We start from the raw sequence: 23,050 nt of genomic DNA on the forward strand, positions 1-23,050 counted from the left end.
AGAAGGTGCCTGGTTTTGAATGAGTCCCAGTTTTGGAACAGGATGTAGAAAATCAGAACCAGACAAGAGTGGAAATGCAGAAAGCGTGGCCCAAGTATAAAATTAATTGCAGGATTTTTAGTTGCTCAGTTGTGTAAGTCAGCTTTCTGAGGCCCATAAATTACTGCTTAGAGAGTACAGAAGAGAAGGCAAATTATCATCAGGCAGGCGTATAGCTCTTCAGACACGTAATCAATTTAAATTGAATTTTCTGCACAATATACAGTGCTGTCCTTCGTGCTTCCATTCTTACTGAGAATGGAAGTGGGGTATAGGGCAAGAAGCACAGTCTTTAGTGCCAAGGGATTCAGGTTTTGTCATGATTATGCTGATTCATGGGCAAAATCTTAATCTCCCATAGTCTCAGTTTCCTGATACACAAGATGGAATTGCAAACCATCATACTATATATTTCTGAGGATTGCCATGAGGATCAAATGAATTGTCACGTGAAAGAGACATGTGGAAGCAAAATAGCTGACCTGCCAGGCCCGGCCAGAATCCACCCAGCTCCCACTGTCACCACCTTCAGAGGCCTGAGAAGTCCTTGATTCACTTTTTTTTTTTTTTTTTTGCGGTACGCGGACCTCTCACCACTGTGGCCTCTCCCGTCGCGGAGCACAGGCTCCGGATGCACAGGCCCAGCGGCATGGCTCACTGGACCAGCCGCTCCGCGGCATGTGGGATCTTCCCAGACCGGGGCACAAACCTGCGTCCCCTGCATCGGCAGGCGGATTCTCAACCACTGAGCCACCGGGGAAGCCCCTATGATTCACTTTTACGGGGAAGTCCCAAGGAGCCTGGCACGTGACATATTGAAACTGGCCAATTGCTCCTCACCTGTCTGAAAAGCAAAATTTAGGACAGGATCCCAGAGAGTTCATAGACTTTGCTTCCTGCTCTAGTCTCATAGATTCTGGTGCCAGACGTAAGATTAAACAACAGCAGCAATAGTAAAGCGCAGCTCCGAAGTTGGGCTGTGATATGTTGAGCTCGTGGATGGAGCCCAGATATTTCCCTGACACCAGCTCAACTCTTCCTTTTCTCAGTGGGGGAGCTTCTACTCATTTGAGACAGGAAGGAAGGACAGACAGGGAGGACGGACAGGAAGGACGAAGAGGAAGGAAGGAAGGGAAGATAGGTTGATCTTTTTGGCTTACTGTGACCCTGAAGTCCTTTCCTATGACTGTTTGTTCAGTGAATATTTAAACTTGAAATCAGCTGCTGGGCCCCTTAAAAGCCGCCCTTTACTCCACGTGTGGCTGGTTCCCTGGACAGTTTGTCGGAAGGTGGCTGCCTGGTCTCAGCCACAGGGTTCCCCTCTTCTCCTGCCAAGGGCTCCCTTTCTTTCAGCCTGGCAGTCTGTTCCATTATCTGTTTTGCTGTCATCCTTTGCCTGTCCCTGTCCAGGCTAGCCTCTGAGCCAAGCTTCGCAACCCCCCTCCCCCCACAACCTCCCCACGCCCACACACTGTTGATGGACAGGCAGGCTGACTGGTATAAAATTAGACTTGAACAAAGCCTTAAGTGCAGAATAACGTATGAGATCAGATGTTCCTGCATGAAGGTAAATGATCCCTCTTTAGCCAAGAGGTGTGTTTTATTTTGTCCTTAAGGTAGGATGTCTTTCTTTAGAGAGACAGGAACGGTTGTTTGGCTTTATTGTAAGGCCCCAAACTCAGAGGAAGCTTTCTCAAACTCAAGATGAGGTTGTACGAAAAGAAAGGTTAATGCCCTTTTCCCTATATGGATACCTAACTCATCCTAAAGTTTGCAAATTTTGTAATCGTTTGTCTTGTCTGTTTCAGTGTAAATACTGAATGGATGGGTCTTGGCAGGGAGAGGGAACCAGGGTGGGAGATTCTTCTCGCTGCCAATATCAGGCTCTTAATGATGGAAAATGGATTTGGGAGAAAGCCTATCAATACACAATTGCTGAGTCTAATATAGAAACTGGAGCAAGTTGCCAGAGCGCCCTGGGTTGGGTACTCTTGGAACAGAGCAGCCAAGCCCTGAGGGGCCTCCTGAAGGAAGAGCAGAAATAGAAGCAGACATGCTTGCTGTTGGAAGGCACGGAGCTCTCCGGGGAGTGCTGGAAGCAGTAGGGTGACCTACTTTTTCCATTTTGTTTCAGGTCTTCTGATAAGGGTCCTGGAGTTCTTGTCCTAAATCCACTTTGATTGTAAGTGGGTAGGGGTGGGGGGATGAGTGTGTGTGTGTGTGTAAGAGAGAGAGATTTGTGTTCTATACTTCCGTAACAGCTGTACGTTTCAGGTTCCTCATTTTCCTTTTAGGATACTATGTGTTTGTAGGAAGCCCATAACTATCGAAGGACCCTCTCCATCAATCTCCCTATGAAAATAGAACCAGCAGGAAAAGGACTTTGAAAGCAGAAGTACCACCTACAATGCACATAGTATCCTAAAGGCAAAATGAAGAATGTGAAACATTAGAGCCATTAGGGAAACACTGACACGAATCTCTCTGTCTCACGCGCGCGCGCGCGCGCGCGCACACACACACACACACACACACACACACACACACATTCATCCCCCACAACCACACCCTGCCCACTTACAATCAAATGGCAAATGAATTTAGGATAAGAATTTCAAGACCCTTATCAGAAGACCTGAAACAGAATGGAAAAAATTATTATATTAAATAATTGTGTAATTTTTATAATATATGAATATATGTGTACACACACATAGTCTACCTGTAGTAGTTGCTGTTGTTCCGGGTCTATGTATGTCATGTTATTGTGAAATAATAAGTGGAGACTGCATAGTAACTTGAGCTTGAACACAGCAGGTCCTGCCTGTTTCTGTGCCTGTGTGTTCCTCCATGACTAGCTTCACTATTATGCTGTCAATCAGTGAGACTCACAGTGGATTCACCAACTGTCCTTTACACATTACCATGTACGTGTGCACACACACAGACATTTACTTACCCAGTCACATTTTCACCTGTTCGTTCATAGCAGAAATTTCTTTAATAAGACACAAAAGCTGAGGGGTCTATGCACTAGCTTCTATCCACTTTGTGTGAATGTGTGAAATAAGAAACTTTCCTAAGAGCAATTTCTCATGGGGAGAAGGCATTGGGCATTTTAGTAATAATGCCTTCTATTTGAATAGCATTTTATAATGTATAGAATATGTTCACGTTTCGCACTTATCCTCACTTGCTAAAATTGGGTCTCTTTGGTGGCTCCTCCCATCTTTCACTGGATTCATAGAAGCCCTCCAGGAATTGCTATGGTTGCTGGAGGGTCCTCAGTCCTGGAAGGGACCTTCATTGTTTTTATTCCACAAAGTTGCTGTAAAACTTCAACCCTTGCCCATGTGTTGGGTGTTTCTTCCTTGTAATACAGGCCATTAAGAAGACTTCACAGTGACTCTCTCCACTAAAACCATGGCAAAAGCCCCCTGCTCTCTCAAGACTTAGAAGACAGACTCAGAGCAGGTTGGCCTTTTAGGAAATGGGGGTGGAATTACCTTCTCAGTTTTTTTCAAGCCTATTAGAGAAGCCAATACAATAAAAAAATTATCTTGATAGTTTTTCCTGCCACAATTCTGGAATGGCAGACATGGTCTTTTTTAAAAAAATAAATAAATAAATTTATTTATTTATTTATTTTTGGCTGCTCTGGGTCTTCGTTGCTGCGTGCGGGCTTTCTCTAGTTGTGGCGCACGGGGGCTACTCTTCATTGCGATGTGTGGGGTTCTCATTGTGGTGGCTTCCCTTGTTGTTGAGCACGGGCTCTAGGCATATGGGCTTCAGTAGCTGGGGCATGTGAACTCAGTAGCTGTGGCTCTCAGGCCCTAGAGTGCAGGCTCAGTAGTTGTGGCGCACGGGCTTAGTTGCTCCGTGGCATGTGGGATCTTCCCGGACCAGGGCTCGAACCCGTGTCCCGTGCATTGGCAGGTGGATTCTTAACTACTGTGCCACCAGGGAAGTCCCTAGACATGGTCTTTTATGTGAAATTTCCCCACGTTAAATCAGAGGATAGTGAGTGAAGGCTGTGGCCGTACAAGGCTTGGCCTGCAAGAAGCAAAAGTGTGCAAGTCACCTGCATTATGTGGGCCCTGCCAACAAATCTGCACATTGTATTACTGGTCTATACACACACACAGCATCTGAGAAAGAGTGCAAACCGAGTTTCTCAATATCTAGACCTGACTTTCCAAATATCTCTTGGATATCATCATATGGATGAAATGAGGGAACTCAGGTTGAACTTCTTGCCTCCCAGAGTTGCTCCCCTATGTTGCTTCATCCTGGTCAATGGCATCACTATCTACCCAGGCAACCAGTATAGAAACTACACAACCACCTCTGCCATTTTCCCTTTCTTCCTGATCTTCCTTCAAAACCCAACTTGAGTTTCATCCCCCTCTGTGATATCTTCCAGTAGTACACCAAGACTTTTTATACCTCTGTTAACAAATTTGTTAACGAGTCTGTTACGTAGGTCTCAATTTCTTCCACCCTCATTGCTGTCCTCTCTCCACTTGCACTCTGTTTGTTACAGGTCTTAATGCCATCTTCCCCTTTGTATTCTTCTACCTCCAAGTACCTAATACAGTGTCTTATGTGTGGTACAGAGTTACTGAATGCTTGTGGAAGTTTAACCACTTAGCTCTGTCATATCTTCTTCCCCATTTCCCCTGTGATCCTTTGATGTTGATGCTATTTCTTGATTAAGGCATCATGAGGTTTTCTGATGTTCCAGCTGCAAGTGTTAAGATTAATAAACTTCTTTAAACCGTTTTCATTGTTATCCTTGCAGCACTCTGAAATTGTCTTCTTTGATAATCCAACCTCTCAAAATGGAACTGCTTTCCATGAGTTTAGGTTGCAGCCCACCCCCCCATCCGCCCCCATGAGGCCTAGTGCTCCGCGTTCACCCTGTGCCTTGTGGCGTAGGTCTCCCACTTCCTTCCTGGTGGCTGTGAAGCTTGCAGCAAAGGGAGGAGAGAAACAGGAAGTGCATGACTCGTTAGTTGTAGCAATTGTACATTGATTCCCTGAAATGTCTTACAGGGCTTCCTAGTGTTGCTTTTTAGAAAGCTTCCCTTACATCCCACCTCCCTGGATAAACTGTTTGCCCTCTTGTAGACAGAAGGTTTAAAGAATCATAGTGTAGATTCTTAAAGGTGTTTAAACAAGATGGCTTTCTGGATCCTCAGGATCCTGTTAAATGCACCACTTTTGATCTCAGCTCAGCTGGGAAATCTTTTCTTTTGTACAAACTTGGGAAAAATCAATATAAATGGCTGTGAGATACTGAAATTAATCCCCACTCCCCTGCTGTTTCCTTACACACCATCTGATTGCTCCTGTAAGAAAAATGGTCTTTGGTTTCATGAGACATTTTACAATACTGGCTACAATGAGAATAATTATTTTTCTCTTGGAGAAAAGTAAATGATAATTCCTGAGTTACTCAGATAATGAAGGCAAAAACTTAGTTTCTGCAAGACCTAAGTGTTGTGTGGTTTGGGTAAAAGGATCCCCTGGTGGGTATCTGTGGCGACATCTTTCCACCCTCCCTGGAATGTGAGGGATGTGGGCGAGAGTCATGGGCTTCTCTCAAAATAATGAGACTCTCTAAGCACTGACCTCTAACGCTGCTCATTGAAAATATCCCTTTTCACAGCATGTTTACACAGCGACTCTTTGGCTGTTAAGCAAATACAGTATTTAATAGGCCCAGAGTGATCTGCTTACAGGGGGGCCTGTAGCAATCAGAGGGAGACCATGCCAGAATATTAAGGAAATAATACGTGGCTTAGACAAGCAATGATCCTTGAAGGGAACAACGGTTTGTGGAAGACAATTCAAACGCCACCTGCCACAGTGACTCCAGGGGAACATGCAGGGTATGGTCTCCTCTGGAGCAAAAGCAGTTTTCTAGTATCTTGAACAGCCAGCTGAGGTGGAACGCTGGGAGAATGAGTCCACTATTTGATTGTTCGCTGGGTAGTTAGTTATCTCCTGTGTGAATGGAGCTGACGCTATGCCAAGTGGTAGCAGCTGGTGTTTTCATGCATCATACTTGCACGTTCTGTGGCACCTATAGATCTGTGTGAACCTCAGAGGATCTGTGAGAGTCACATTTGTCATTTATTGTGTGCTTAATGTATGCCAGGCCCAGCATTCGTGCGCTTTACACGCATTATGTCGTTTAGTCCCAATGGGAGGTATGTATGTTTTAAATCTCTGCTTGATAGACAAGAAAGCAGTAGTCCATGGAGGATAAGTGACTTGTCCAAGGTCCCACAGCTTTTAAGTGGCAGAACTAAGACTCAAACACTGACTCTTTTTAGTCCAAAGCCACTGAATTAGAATACTCACTACACTGTGATCAGAGGAAGGTCAGAGTAGCTGGATAAACAGCTTCACGCTAGCATGGTAGGGGCACAGACATGATAGTGAGGTCGAATGTGACCTCACTGACATGGTAGTGTCGGCTTAGGTGATCCCCAGGGACTGCAGCCTTTCTAAGGCGACATGGATTTCCCCAGCCCCTGCCATTACTGCAGTGTCTACAGACCAACAGGCACTTGAGAGTGTTTGTGGATTTGGGACGTTTGCCTTTTAAACATAATCCTGAAGGACACGCCTCTCACATGAAACACTGAACATTTATAATATATCACTTCATTCTAAGGCTGGAAATAATTTTGAGGGGCAAAAAATTAACATAAATATTCTCAGGTATGATACCCTTCTGTTAATTTGTTCAGACCCCGGATTTTGTTTTGCTGATGAGGATAATGGGTGATGGGAAGAGAACCCAAACTGGTTTTCCAAATACAGCTCAAAAAGAGAGTTTGGACAGGGACAGGGCGAGGCAGTCTGGAGCCTGGTGGAGATGGAGAGAGCAGATTTGGAGGAGCTCTGGTGATGAGTAGATTGTGGGACTATGGAGAGGAAAAGAGAATCCTTTAGCCATTAGTTATGTCGTAATCATCTACGCTTTTTTTCAGGATTGATTTTTGTTTCTTTTGGATGTGGCACTCCTAGGATTTGCCCAGGAAGCATACAGGATTATTTGGATTATAAAAAGTGCTACCTTCAGGTGTGCACAGCACTTTACAGTTTAGAAAGCATTTTCTCACTCGATTCTCAAAATAACACTGTTGTTTTGTTGTGACATCGGGAGGAGGGATATCATCAAGCTTATTTCACAGATGGGTTCATGGAGGTTTCAAGACTTTTCTGCCATTGCACAGTTCTTAAGCCAGGCCAGGGCAAGAGCCCAGATTCTCTGATACCTCTGTCTATGGGCTCCTCAGAACATGCCACATTGGGTTAATCTATTGGCTCACTCCACCACATATTTCCTTTGAACAGGCTGGAGTCAGGGTTGTTTTGTAAAGGAGTATGGCAGCTGCCTCTGCAACTTCAAAAGTTGGGAATGCATCCAGACACCTCGAACCTCCCTTCAACGACCGGTAAGAGATTGGGCATCCGCAATTTTTCAAACCCTTCTTGAACCTATTTACATTTCTTGGCTTGTTCAACTCTTTGGGAGTAACATTTTCCACATGTTTACCACCTGCTGGGTGAGGAAGTACTTCCTTTGGTTATTATTTTAAATAACTGCTTTTCAGGCTGAAGTGCTCCCATACCCAGAGAATCCCCTTCCCGACCAGTTATAGTCTCCAGGATGCAATGTCTGTCTGGCTCACAGCCCCTGGCATGCACACTTGTGCTGCTCTTGAGGTGTACTTGGTGGTTATATGTACAGCATCACAGCATGAGGAAGCATGCGCCCAGGGGATTGCTTTTGGGGTGCAAATGCTACCTATGTGCTGGAATAAAAATTGGAATGTGGCTTTCTCCCACAATGCTCTGACAACTTGAAAATGTGAAGCCCAGACTGCCATTATGAAACTTTTGCCTTGTGTGTAACTGTGTCCCTCTGAAAACCTTCACTGTTCTAAGGAATTCCACGCTAGTCCAAATGAAATAACTGCAAAATCATACTTGCGTGAATGTGCTATTCCGGTCTGAATCCTTTCTGGCAACTGACCTTGCTAATGCGTACATGTTCATATGGTTAAGATTAATGAGTCAATTATTTTTATACAAGGTATCCCTCGTGTAGGCTGTTTTCCTTGACTTGACTATGTTAATTAATAAAAAGCATTCAGCCCTCCTTCCAGTTTAGTTTGTGGTTAATCAAGTGCAATTATCAATAAGGTTATGGTGAAAGTCTATGTGCTCAGGAACCTGTAATGAAAATAGGATATATTTGACTCTGAGGACAAGTACTTAAATTTCCTCTTCAGTGAGTGCTTCCAGAAGGAAATAAGGCTATGGATCTTAGAAGGCACAGGCTGCCATTATAAATATAGTTGTGCTTTTAATTAAATAAATACGGAAACAAATGTGATTGCCTATGAGATAATCCAGTCATGTGGATATGATTTCATGTCATGCCTTAAATTAATGCTTCCTAGGGCTTGGCCCGGCTCTTGCTAGTTGAAGAGCAGAGTGTGCAAAATATATCTTCCATAAATACACAAAAGCTTGCGTGCTCGCAGGCTACCTGCACCAGAGCTCTGAAATGACAGCATTACTTGAGGAAAGTCCAAAATGAAAAAAACTCTCAAAGTTACAGAGAAATTTAAGTAGTGATTTTTTATATCGTCAGTGGTTTCCTCGCTCTGTGGAAGGTGGTCAAGGAATACATTTACATAAAGCAGTTTGCTTAGTGACTGGCACATAGTAAGCAGTTGGAATGTTCATCATCTTTGTTGTTATTATCATTACCAGGGTTCCTTTAAAAATGATGTCTCTCAGCGCTTAATATCTGATTTGATTTTTATCGTTTGCCAGGGACACGGTTCTTACATGAAATGGTACATGCTTGAGGGCAGTTTGGTTTTGGGATGAGATGGTTAAAACAGGAGTTTTAAGACCCTTGTGGAGTTGGTAGATACCAAGCCTTTAAAAAAAAAAAAAAAGGGAGTCTGTTGAATTGATGACTTCCCGGGCTTGTGTGTTTCAGGATGGACAGGTGAATTTAGTGAATGGTCAATGTGTCTTAGTTTAGGTTAAAACACAGTGGATTTTGAAGTGTCACAAGCTTTTGCTGCCTGAGAATATTTGTAAATACTGAAATGTCATTTTCATGAGAGAGATTTCTATAAAGCTGTTTCCACATACATACAAGGTAAGTGGCTGCCTTCGAATTTTTACTCCTGCTTTGCTGTCATTGAAATTACCTTAATTAAGGTCAACGAATGATTGCCCAGGGAGAGCTAAGCCATGGCACTCTTGTGAAAACAAGACATTTAATTCATTTTGAGGTGTAAATGACTGCTACTAGAATTTTTCTTGGTGGTACTTCGTGATGGGAAAGGGGAAGAGAGAGGAAGGACACTGGGAAACTAGAGAGGAGTTTAGGAATTTGAGGACAAGCCTCATGAACTTAATAAGACCAGTTTATTATCTCTCAAAGAGGGCAGGAGTGCCAAAGGGGATAGAAAGCTTCCTGTGACATCACTCACTCAAAAAGCATTCACTGAGGACCTACTCTGGGCCAGGGAGTGTGTCAAGTGCTGGAGCTGTTAACAATAAAGTACTGGTAAAGTTTCTGCCATCAAGGAGCTTACAGTTTATTGGAATCAAGTGGGACAGACATAGAAACAAATGACTACATTAGGTAGAGCAGGGCCAAGTGTAACAGGGCACAATGGAAAGAAAGGTTGATTTTACATGGGACCACTGTGGTGTATTGCCACCAGCTCTTCAGCTTGTAGAACTGACTATGCATATCTCTTCCAAACTATGTGTTCAGTGATGTCATGTTGGTAGCTTAAAATCAGCCATGGTGGGAGTATTCACCCTACATAAATTGGCAAACACTGCAAATTAGGGCTTTTCCTCCTGCAGAGAGCCAGTTGTTAAACATTAGTAGCATACTCCTGCCTGGGGGTAGGGAGGGGGTGTATAAGAAGACATAATATAGAGAAGGGGATTATTAGGCTGAATCTTGTAGTGCAAGTAGAAAAATAGCCATTATTGGATCTTTAGGAGAGGATTTGAGTGTTTTTTTGGGGGAGGGTGGGGACTTGTATAGAGATTTTTTTCTGAGGAGATGGGGGAAAGCAGGACTTGTATCAGATATATTTCTGTTGATTATAAACTCTAGCCAGTGTTTCAGTCATCAGCTGTTTTCTGAGGTCAGATTCTAGATTTTATTTATCTTTGTGTGTGCATATGTGTGTGTGTGTGTGTACGTAAGTGTGTGTGTATATATCTATGTATATCTATATCTATCTGTAAAAATCTTACACATGGTGAACAGAAAATAAATGGGTCTTGAATAAATGAATACATGTCGTTATTCCTCAAGCCTCTTCAATTACCCTATCTAGATGAGGTCAACCATTTTCACTAACTATATGTCAAGCACTGTGCTAGGCACTCTATATAATTTTATGTATACATTTTACAGAAGAAGAAACTAAGACTTGGAGAGGGTTAAGGAATTTGCTCAAGATCATTATAGTGCTCACAGCAGTAGAAGCAGTCTTCAAACCTAGGTCTATTGGATTACAAACCCTACGTTTTTTTCAGCTGTACCGTATTTCAAGTCAGGAGCCATTTGTTACATGTGGATGATGAGTAGAGACAGTAAGGAGTCTGGGAGAGATCATCAGGGACTGTGGACATGAAGTAGATGGTCTTTAACTTGAAACTTACTAGTTTAGGTGATTTTGCATCCTCCCTATTTGATCCCTTTGGTGACATTTATGTTAGCACCCTGGCTGATCTATGATCATCTTTTCCATGGACTCCTAATCTGAAATGCAGCTTGACACACTTATATGGTACAGCAGAAGGCTGAAGAATGAGGTTTGGATTTCTTTTCCTATCCCACCCTCAATTCAGTTACCAAGAAAAGATCTTTCAGATCAAAACACTTTATTTCCCCACCCGCAGAAAAGATGTCAGACAAAAATGTTTAGAGATAATTTTGGATGTGGTACACTTGAGTACTGCACTCAAAGACCAAACATGATAGATACAGCGTTTAGGATGATCAGTCAGAAATGAAATACTAAATTTTGGTACTTCAGCAGCCTGCTTCATGCTACTTAACTTAGCCCCTCTTATGACCTCTGAGTGAGGCTGAACACTATTTTTATTCCCATTCTTCACACAAGGAAATTAACCCTTAATCCTTAAATCATCACTTAACATGACTCACCACTGACGTGTGCTGTATCCAGAATTCTCACAATGGGGGAAAAGAATACAGAATTTAATTGCATAGAGTTGAATTTTGCAAGTGAGGGATTGAGAGCTAGAGAAGGGTTTGTAGTTAGACATTGCCATGTTATAAACATCTGTAGGGTTTAGGGTCATGTGGGTAACTTCTGGATAACCAGTAGTTAAAGGAGCAGTAATTAGATCCCCTTATGTTACCCTGTACCAATAGAGTTCTTGGTTGGAAATAGCCAAAGCCCACTGTGGTTAAATTAAGGAAAAGAAGAATTTCTTGGAAGGCATGTGGGAGCTTATGGAATCTAGGAAGGTTGGAACAGGTCAGGTAGTAATCAAGGTGTGGCTGAGGTATGGTCATGGCCGGGGGGTGGGATCCTGTTTGTCAGCTAGGGGCTCTCCAATGCTGCTGGTACCACAGTCAGTGGACATTCATCATGCTGCTGGATTGCTTCCCTGCTTCTAGATCCTCTAATCTACTACAGCCAACATAAAAAGTCTCCGACTGATCGCACTCTTTTCTTTTAAAGATGTATGGGAGCATGGGGTGGGGGCAACTGATTGGCTATGCCAAGTCACATGGTCACATTCTAGCCTCCTGGGAGGAAAGAGGGACTGTCTATCTTTCTTTGACTTCCCCAACAGGAAGTGAAATGTGTCTCCTGTCAATTCTGTGATTTGCCCAAATAGAAGGGGAGCTTAGATGCTGGGCAGCCCTGAATGAATGAGCCATGTTTCCTCTACATATCCTAGTGTTTGCATAGAAATGTGCCTAAGAGAAGCTGAGACAGCCTCATTTATATGGAACACTGTTCAAATAGGCATGCTGTTATACTAATGGCCATGAGTCTAATTGTGATACATTTATTTCTCTAAATCCACAATCCTCCTGAACCTATTATGTACACCAAGTGAACTTGTCCAGGATCTGGGTTCATCTGATTCAAGCAAGAATGCTCGCACACAGGCTGACTTCTTTCTCCCTGTGTGGCTTTGCAATTCAGAAGATGTAGAGAGGTTTTCCCTGGCTTTCAGCCTCCCTATCTATTTTGATCATGCAGGTTAATAATGCCGAAAAGCACTGAGTATATAAGGCTGCTGAGGAAATGAGAGCTCTATGTTTTATGGCTGGGACATGATTGGTAATGTATCTGCCAGGAAAGTTGCCATTCAGAATGCAGCAGTGAATATTGGATTCCATCAATTCTCAGCCACTTCTCCCTTCTCCCACCCCACCCTCCCCCTTGCTTCCCACTTGGGAAGGGAACACTCAGAGCCCAGATCTGAGCACGTGGGGAACTTCTTTCTTTGTAGGGCTCTGATGGTGTTGGGCAGTGGTTTACCATTCTGGTTGCACATTGAAGTCGCCTGGGAGCTTTTAAAAAGCTTGATGCCCAGGAGTCTCCCTAAACCAATTAAATTAGAACCTCTCAGGAGGGACCCAGTTGTCAGTGTTATTTAAAGCTCTCCAGGTGCTTCCAATGGGCATGGAGGATTGAGAACCACTGTGTACTGCAAGCCCCGCCCCTAACCTCTACACGAACTAGCCTTACTTCAGGACAAACGCAAAGCAGTAGAAATGGAGACACACTCCCACAATCCCTTCCTTTCTTTTTTTTTTTTTTCGGGATTGAAGTAGACATTCCTGAAAGAAGTACCATGCAGTATAAGGAACATAGACTTGCATTCTAGTTTTCTAGCTGTGTGGTCCTGGGAAATGTACTTGAATGCTCTGGCCTTCAGCTTCCTTGCCTGTAGTGCTTTCTGCCGCACAGTGACTTTGGGAGGATTAAATAAGAAATTTGATTCCAATGTCTTAGTGTAGTACTTGGCACATAATAAGGGCTTAATAAATCCTAGGTAGCTTATTATTGTACAACCCTTAGAGTTTTCAGAGCATATCCATATCTTCTGTTTCACTACATTTTAGGTACCATCCTTTTCTATAAGCTAGTCTGGAATTTATCTCTCCATTTTAGAGATGAAGACAGAGATCCAGAAAGTGTGAGTGAACTGCTCACATGTACAGATGGCATCATGATAGTAGGACCAGGACTTCACTTCAGGTCTTCTCAAGTCCCAGACTAGCATTTTTATAGCACAGTGAGTCATAGTACAGAGGGGGGCAAATGAAGAAGGGAAGCAGGGATAACATAGGGATAAGTGAGGTGGGGGGGGGGTCTGTGTTGGCTTTAAATGGTTTGTACAGGATTTAGCTTCGATGTGTCAAAGGCATAAAAGTAACAATCTTAGAATTTGTTTAAGCAACCCCTTGATTCAACTCATGTTTCTCTGTTGGTGCATTCCTGGAGTTGAGGGGGGTAGTAGAAAGTAATCATATACCACTTCTAGGAACAGGACAGGGGTGAGAGTGAAATTAAAAACACCATGTGTTATTTTGAGCCTGAATCAGTGACTGTGACTATTATCTGGGGGTGTGTGTTTATATATGCATGCATGCATATGTGAGTGTTATAGTCTTATATAAGCTTAAGAAAAGAGAGGAAAGTAAAAAATAGAAAGTCTAAGGGCTGTTGTCAGAGAGTGGCTAAAAGCTAAACCTTCAGACTCAGTCAGAGCTAGGCGATCTTATTAGCTATACCTTGAGCAAGTACCTAATTGCTCTGACATTTGGTTTCCTCATCTGTAAATTGGGATAATAACAACCCTTAGCTCATAACGTTTATGAAGGATTAAATTAAGTAGAAGATGTTAAGTGCTTAATTCAGTACATGATGGATGGTCAACTCTCAGTAAATGTTAGTGTAAACAGTCAATCCGCCAACTCATCAGTCAGTCAGAAATTGGAATTCCGAGTCTGGGGACCTGGCCACCAGTCCCTGAGCTGCTTCTCACATAGTTTTGAGACCTCCGTGATATCAAATTAATCTATTATCTCCAGTGGTTTCTCCATCCATATTATGGTAAAAATTTACCTTTGTTAAAAACTTTCACCTTTCTTCTCCTTAAATGTCACTTGAGAAAAGTTAGGGTGAAGTCGTCCTTGTAGGAAGAAGGAAGATCTAAAGAGTTCTGAGATGTATTGTTTAAACACAAATCTCCTAGGGCACCTAGAGCCCGTGCTCCACAAGAAGAGAAGCCACTGCAATGAGAAGCCCAGGCACCGCAACAAAACATAGCCCTTACTCGCCATAACTAGAGAAAGCCCGCGCACAGCAACGAAGACCCAATGCAGCCAAAGATAGAAAACTAAATAAAATAAATTTATATAAAAAAAGATGGCCTGAGACTAGTCATTGTGTTTTAAGAACTGTACAGTCCACTTTCTGTATCTGCAGGTTTTGCATCCGCAGATTCAACCAATGGGCTGATCAAAAGTTCCTACTAGTGTTCGATCAATAGTTGATTGAATCCTTAGATGTGGAACCCAGGGATTCGGAGGGCTGACTGAATTCACTGTACTCCGACATTTTATATGTGGGAATTGAGCATCCACAGATTTTGGTATTCGTGTGGGCTTCTGGAGCCAATCTCCCACAGATACTGAGGGATGACTGTAGTTAAAAGTTTTCCTTCAATTTGGTCTTTCATTTGTTCAGTTAAAAAGCACACACACAGGGCTTCCCTGGTGGTGCAGTGGTTGAGAGTCCACCTACCAATGCAGGGGACACGGGTTCGTGCCCCGGTCTGGGAAGATCTCACATGCCGCGGAGCGGCTAGGCCCGTGAGCCATGGCCGCTGAGCCTGTGCGTCCGGAGCCTGTGCTCCGCAACGGGAGAGGCCACGACAGTGAGAGGCCCGCGTACCGCAAAAAAAAAAAAAAAAAAAGCACACACACAAGATATATATGTATGTGTGTGTATATATATGTATGTATGTATTTAATGCAATATTTATGGAGGGATGCAAGGTGATATTGATATACTGTCATTTCCCTGCTTTCCAGATCTGTCATTTTGTTTTCCCTGTGGCAATGTCCCTTGGCCTGTGGCTCTTTCACAAAGCTGTACTAATGGCAGACAGCACTCTGTGGGATCAATTACAAAATATAATGTCTTTTGCACCAGCTTGCATGCCAGACAGTAACATAAGAGCTGTCCTGAGACGGGGAGGAGGAGAAGGCTGACAGAGTTGTGAGCTGCCTCCCTGGGAAGGGTTAGTTTCAGGGGGAGGATGGGAGTCAGCAGTGCATAAGTAAAGGTAAGGGTCTTAGAGTTAGCTTCCTCCAGACGTTATATCCTGGCATTGCCACCAGCTGTGGGGGTGGACTAAGATACTTCTCTACCACCCAGATTTCTCATCTCTAACGTGGGAATAATAATAGTGAAAGGCCTGTGTGAGGATAAGATGAGACAATCCCTTTAAGGTGCTTACTGAAGTTTTAGGTACATAGAAAGTATTTTATACTTTGGCTAATTTTTAATACATTTATAAGGCGATAATTTGCTCTTTGTCTTCTGGTACAGAATCAGAGCAAAGGGGAGAAATCTAATATATACTGACCATATTTTATGATTCAGGAACTTTACATATTATTTCTTCAAGTACTCCCCATAATACTAGGTGATGTGAACATTTAGTCCCATTTTACAAATGAGCAAATTGAGACTCAGGTCAAGCAATTTGTTTAGGGTCAACGCAATTATAAGCTGTAGGCTCTAGATTTAAACTTGATATATGTGACCCTAAAGCCCATGCTTTTTCTATTTAATTGAACAGCATGTATCGAATGAGATTAGAAAAAATGCAACCCGTCCACCTACCATGATGTTTACCAAGTCAAGACACAACGGATGACTTTATTAATCAACCAGTTATAGGGATCATGTAGACCTAGTAGTTAACCAAGAAATGCTTCCTTCTACTTGAGGTTAAACAGCCTACAAAGAAATGTAGTAGACTCTCCCTCCCCCAGAATTCTCTAAAAACAGGACAGGTGATTTGTCTCAGCCTGTCCTATCACTGGCCTTTGAGGGGGCAATGGAAGCAAAACAGCCTTTTGGAACTTCTTCGTCATCTATGCTGTCTCTGCAATATGTTGCAAAAGGCATTTCTTTCTGTCACTAGGAAAAATCAGGGAGTAACTCAGAATATAAAATAGTGTTGTTGAAAGGAGTCAATAGTAGTAACTAACATTTTTGTATAAGCATTTTAGAGCTTCCAGAGCTCCTTCATGTATATTTTCATCTGAAATGTACATCACCTACGGGAAGAAGGGTGAACAAATATTGCAATTTCCTTTACTTTTCATGAGAAAAAACAGGCTCAGAACTTAAAGAATTTACCTAGTATCCTGAGGGTAGTAAGTAACTGAATTCACGGTTGAATCTAACTCCAAAGGCAAAGTACTTGACCTAAGACATCCCTACTCAAAGTGGGACTCCTGCACTAGGATCCCGGGGTGCTCCGGGGAGCTTGTTGGAAATGCAGAAACATTCATCTCACCTCAGACCCTCTGAATCCAAATCTACAGTTTAGTGAGACTGCTGCACGATTAGAATGTTCTCTGAAATGAGCTGATTCTTAGGCAACACCACCTGCCACATTTGTGGCATTAGTATTAAGTATATTAGCCTGAAAGCACAGGTTGACATAATAAGAATTCAGTAGCCTCCTGCTTTTCAGTAAATGGGAATTAACTTGCTTTTAAGCATGAAGCAACCTTGTTTTTATTTTCCCTTGCTGGTGTCTTTGAGTCATGTTTTGGGGAATCTAAAATGACTAAGTCAGGGAGAGGTGGTAGAAGTTGCCCTGGCAGTAGTGCTGAACCAGGTGGAAAGGGAGCCGCAGGCCACTGGGCATGGAACCAGGAAGTCCTCTGGTCCTGCAAAGCACATCCTAGGAGGGCAACACAATCTGTAGAGCCTTCTCCAGGTTTTGAAGTGGTTATTTCTAACTCATTTGGGGACAGGATATACTGAGGCCAGATGCCCTGCTTGAGGGGACCCTCTTCAGACAGCATCTGGCCAGCATCATTCAACTTTAGCAAAGTCCCAGAGAGCCAGAGCAGGCTTTCCCTGCCCGATGCTGGGCTTCTCTTCTTTAAAGAGCCAGCTATTTTTCTAAGAAGTGTGTGCTCTCCAGATGGGTCCCTCAGTTACACAGCACTTCCCCCACCCCTGGAAGATGTGTACAGAGAGGGCCCAGTGGCCTGCTGGATTTTGGCCCTGATGAGCACGCTGTCTTCTTCCCAGGACGACTCTCCATCCTCTACCAGATGATGCTGGTGAGGAAGAGCATGCTTTAGCACATTTTTGCCCTGCTGTAAAAACAAGGAATGTACGAGCATGCCGCGTGAAAAGAGGGCCTGGGGAATCATTACCAGAAGCATAAAAGACTAATTTTCTCCATAAAGCGGCAGCAATAAATGTCCTGTAAATATGGGCCTCCACTGACTCCTTCTTCAAAAGCATATTTTTACCCCCAATCCAATAGAGTCTATTTCATGTTTAAACGGAGTAGATGACATAGACTCAGTGGCTATTTTTGCAGCTGAAGTGAGGCAGTATGTAAGGTGAGGGAGAGTAACCCAGGAGGACACCAGTCAGCTCTGGCTGCCTCTAGTTGGGGGGAGGGAGGGAGGAAGGATGGAAGGAAGGAGGATTGTGAATATGAGGAGGAAAAGATGGGAAAGGAAGAGTGAAGGAAGCTGTCAGTTTGTGGAAGTCCAGAAAATTCTCAGTGGTGAAGTGAAGCTATTGCCCTCCTGAAACTCCCAGAGTCTCGGAGGATTCTTCTGTTGATTATCAAACGTTAGGAAAAATGGTATTTTCATACTATCTATTTAGGAAAATTAATAGGTATTATACATTATATAATTATATATTATGCATGTATAGTAATATATATATGTATATAAATATTTATATATTGTACATGTATAATTATACATCTCCCAATTTGTATACGTGACAAAGCATTTGAAATCGAGGGAGCTCTGGAAAACTTTGAAATTTTCACTTACTTTTGTGTGGTCAGCAGATCAACAAGCAGATACTGAGTTTGCGAGGTGTCAGCCAGGAAGGGGATCTTTGCTTTTCTGAGATGCTGAGAGACTGTGGCAGTCCAGGCAGCAGGTCCACGGAGAGAGGCACTGCTCATAGGATGTGCCCCTGGGTAGGGGGGAGGCGTGGGGAGGGAAAGCCGTGCCAGCTGGTGACCAAGAAGAAGGAAGGAGCAATGCGTTCTCTCATTGTCAGTAAGAGAACCTCTAGCAGCAGTAACGATGGGTTAAAAAAAGAGACACAGGGAGAGAGAGAGAGTTGGTAAGAATGTTCTAGATCATTTTTATGCACTATACCAATAAACCTGTAAATGTATCTTTGTTCAGATTTTGCTTTCTGAGGGTAGACAGTAGGGCTGATTAAGGAGTTCCAGGCTGGGAAGATCAGGGAACGAGGCTCTGGATGGAAGGTATTGGTTGGGGGGAAGTAGATAAACCCCGGCTGTTGGTTGTCATCTCTCCAGCTTAAAAAGACAAAACCACATAGGGATGGGGAAGAAAACAGATAAGACCAAGGACTGAAGAGCCAGACACACTGGGTTCAAATCTCAGTTCCACCGTTTAGCAGCTGGGTGACCTTAGGAAGGAGATTTAATTTGCTTGTGTCTTAAGATTCCTCATTTGTAAAGTGGGGATAATAATAGGGTTGGTGTGAGAGTTAATATTTGCAAATGACTTACAACAGTTTTTGGTACATGGTAGCTACATAGATGGTTGAGGTTGGCTTCATATACGTGTTGGCTACTATGTCGTTATGAGTTATATGAGTACCCAGCTTTACATGCTGTGCATCATCATATCCAGGAGAGTATCTGTTATAATAGATGGGCTGTGTTCTTTTCCCCACACATACTTCGGAGACATTGCTGATGCAAGATTGTGTCTGCGTACTTAATCACTGAAGAGCGCACATTTTTAGATGACCTCACTGATTGACATAAAGTTCTGGGAAATTTTCCTCACCCACCCCCCACTCTATCACACTGTGGTGCTTTTTTTAAAATTTTTTTTTTAAATTAAAAAAATTTTTTTTGCGGTACACAGGCCTCTCACTGTTACGGCCTCTCCCGTTGCGGAGCACAGGCTCCGGACGCTCAGGCTCAGCGGCCATGGCTCATGGGCCCAGCCACTCCACGGCATGTGGGATCCTCCCAGACCGGGGCACGAACCCGTGTCCCCTGAATCAGCAGGCGGACTCTCAACCACTGCGCCACCAGGGAAGCCCAACTGTGGTGCCTTTAAAGTGGCTTCACTAGAGATGACCGAGGATTAGGCATGTTCTAGTTCCTGGGTTTTCTGGTGTGACTATGCTTCAATTCCTGATGCTTGAGTTTTGATCTCTTCTACTTTTCCATTTTTGTAGTGTTCAAACTGTGATCTCTCCTCTTGTCAAGGTATGCCTTAATGCACAGGCACATTTCCGGCTGCCTTGCAGGCTGTTACCACCCTGCAGGACTCACGCTTTCTCATTCCACAGTGGGCAGATGTCTTAGTCTCCTTAGTCTCAGTCACCATCTCTTTCCTCTTCTTCCTCCATGACATTCCACCTCCCCCCCACGCTGTCACAGGAGGAGCCTCTGAGAGACTTTGCGAGTTGTAAGAAGCTGGGAGGGGAGGGCCACGCTAGGGCAGTGCCAGGCATGGTGGCAGGATACCTGGATGCTGGGGAAAGTTACTTCGGTTTCTGGGGCTACTTACACATGGGCGAAGGATGGGAGGGACGTCCTGCACTTCTGGATCCTGGGAAACAGGTGGCTGAGACATCCTCCATCAGCCAATCAGGTGTTACAGAGTGTCCACAAGACCCTCAAACTGTCCTTTGGATTGATTACAGGAGGTTAAAAAAAGGGTAGCAGACGTCCTTCAGCTACGAGAATGTAAACAGTTTTGAAATTGTTTGGTTAAGAATGAAAAAAATTGGGAAAATCAAGGTCTGGATTACTAATCATGGTCTATAGGAATAAAAGGAGCTTAGAAATGGAACCAGTCCTGGTGGTGTCAAAGAAAAAGTGAGATTTGAAGGACGGACTTGGTTTAGTCAGGGGGTCTTGGGCTGGAAGGAGGAAACATTCTAGGTGGACAGTGGAACGTGGGGTGTGAGGAATGGTGTCCATACTGGCCCCAAGGGCTCTAGGTGGGGGAAATGGGAATAATAATATCAAAATTCACTTAGAGAAATCTAGTGCTTGTCTGTTTCCCAAGCAAATTCACGTGTGTTCTGGTTGGAAACACAACTGCTAAGGTTGGAGAGCACAGAACTTTGCTAAACTGAGATCACAGGTCTTGAAAAAGTGAGAGTGCTGCCCCCAGTAGAGTCAGGGCATTGGTCTATCTGGCTATTGTACTCCGGGTTCATGGATTCTTTACCAAGAGGGACAATCCTAATTGAACTGTTCTTCGGATGTCTGGGATCCCAGCCTCAGTTTACTGGCTCTGTGCCTACGTTTCCCTCCCATTTCATAACTAGCCTTCCATTTGCTCTGTCTCAGTAACTCCCTCGGGGTCAGAACGTGAGCTCAGGTAGAGAATGTGAAAGACCTGTACCAATGCTCTGTCTTTCTTTCACTTGCTTAATAAGAAGATGGGCCCGTCTGTTTGTAGAGGATTGGAAATGATTAACACTTTCCTTTAGCTGGGAAGAAGCACTTGCTAATAGATTGGGGTCTTTTTTTAAAGAAAAAATGAGAAATGCATATATTAGTTTGAATTCGTGCTTTATTATTAGCTATCATTTTCAGCTTCTCAGAGTGCTGTCACCCACCCGCCGAGGACCTTCATCAGGCTGATATTGGCACCGATTCAGATTACATTAGTGTAAATTTGGGTTTTCCATTGCCTGCTGCTTAATAACTATCAGCGATTTTGTCCCCATAGTATCATTAGCACCGTCTTCTTCCAGGTGCTGCAGAAAGCCCCCAAGCCTGTAGCAGTTCACACCTACTGACTCTCCCTGCAGCTAATTCATCTTCATGATCTGTCAAGTTCTTCACTCAACTTAACTCTCTCTACTCTGATGTAGTTGGCCTGTCCAGAGTCAATAGATTTTCGATCCTTATAATAAGATTAGGGAGGCAAGGGACTTTGCAGATTACCTTGTTGATGTCTTCTGCTTTCCACATGTTACAAACAAAGGTCAGAGAGGTCACACAGGAGGGAGTAGAGACAGAGTTGGACCTAGACTCTGCTCTCACTAACCCTCATTCCACATTCTTTCAATTGCCCTGACTGTAGCTTGGGACCAAGCAGGCACCCCCGTGACCCAGTCAGCTCTTGGATGTGTGGTCCCTTGAGATGGAAATGGGGAGGCCATAGCACTGAGGGACTGTATTTAGGTTGAACAGTCACATTTTAATATAACTGAAAAAAGCTAAAATCAAATGTTGCAGAAATGTTTATAATGTAATGTGTTATCCTCAGAAGGCTGCACACATGTTAAATTTCTGTTGAGTATATTTATTCCTTACCATTATGTGTCAAATGGTCACTCTTGACTTTCTCTTTCCTTTTCTCCCTGCATCTGGGCAGTCATCAGTGCAGCTGAGTATTGCCTCTTCAAAGTATTTCTCAAATTCTTTCCCCAGTTCCTGCTGTAAAATCTCTCTCCTGTTTCACATCCAGAGGACTGCAGTAGCTTCCTAGGTAGTATCCCTGAGCCATCCACTCTGGAGCCCCATAAATCTGTCCCAGGGTCAAGGGCTAAAACTGATCCTGTCCTTTCTCACAACATCTTACAGGTGATGACTTCTCACTTAGAGAATAGTCTCCAAACTGGGCTATGCAAAGACTTGCCGAGGAGTGAGTCCCTTGGCATGTGTGTGAGTAAATTTTAAGAAATCAATTTCCAGGCCTTTAATATCCAAATGAGCCTGCAATCACAAGATTCATCTACCTCTTACAAAAGAAAGTTTGGCTTTTCAACCATCCTAAATCTTATTTTGGTGGCATTACCCTCGGATATAAAAACCTCTGTATATCAAACAATGGGATAAATTGAAATACTGATTTTTAGAGAAACTTGCTTTAATGATTAATCCCTACACCTTGATCCCATTGAGCTTCCTATTTATCCCATCTTATACATTTCTCTGTTAAGAGTGGAGCTTGGTTTTGGCTGGTATTGGGTTGGTCTAAATTCAGAACAGCCCAAACAGTAAAAGGTTAATGATGCCAATTCTTTTGAATGTAACTGGAATGCTTCAGAGACTGTCACATTTTTCAAGATAATTGTAAAAAACCAAAGATGACTATTTTACATGATTTCTCTCAGATTCAGTGTGCTTTATCAACAGGGTATTTAAAATCTATCAAATCATAAAATATAATATTTGTTTCATAAGAACCGATTTTCATCTAATTTCATCTTATAAAATGTTTAACATTTTCTATGTCCTTTTATGTAAAAAAAAAAGTAAATCTACGATAGAAAAAAAATTAAATATCTGTAAGGAGTAACATAGTTTTTTCTCTCCTAACATTTTTATTTTGAAAAAATTTAAATATATAAAGAAGGTAAAGAATTATACAGTGAATACCCATATGTGTTCCACTTAGATTCTATAAACCTTTTAATATATTTGCCTTATCACATATTTGGCCATCCATCTATACATTCATCAATCCATTTTGGTTTTTTTCAGTGCAATTCAAAGTAGGTTGTAAACATTAGGCACATAGTTTTTCAGTTATTTTACGTGTTATATGAGCAGGAAAAGTTTGAAGACCACAGAAAACCCAAGCTCCTCAGCCTGGCTTTCAGAGACCTCCATGGAGGGCAGGAAGCTTTGGCAGATG

Source organism: Lagenorhynchus albirostris, chromosome 7 (assembly GCF_949774975.1).
Source record: "Lagenorhynchus albirostris chromosome 7, mLagAlb1.1, whole genome shotgun sequence".
NCBI classification, from domain to species: domain Eukaryota; kingdom Metazoa; phylum Chordata; class Mammalia; order Artiodactyla; family Delphinidae; genus Lagenorhynchus; species Lagenorhynchus albirostris.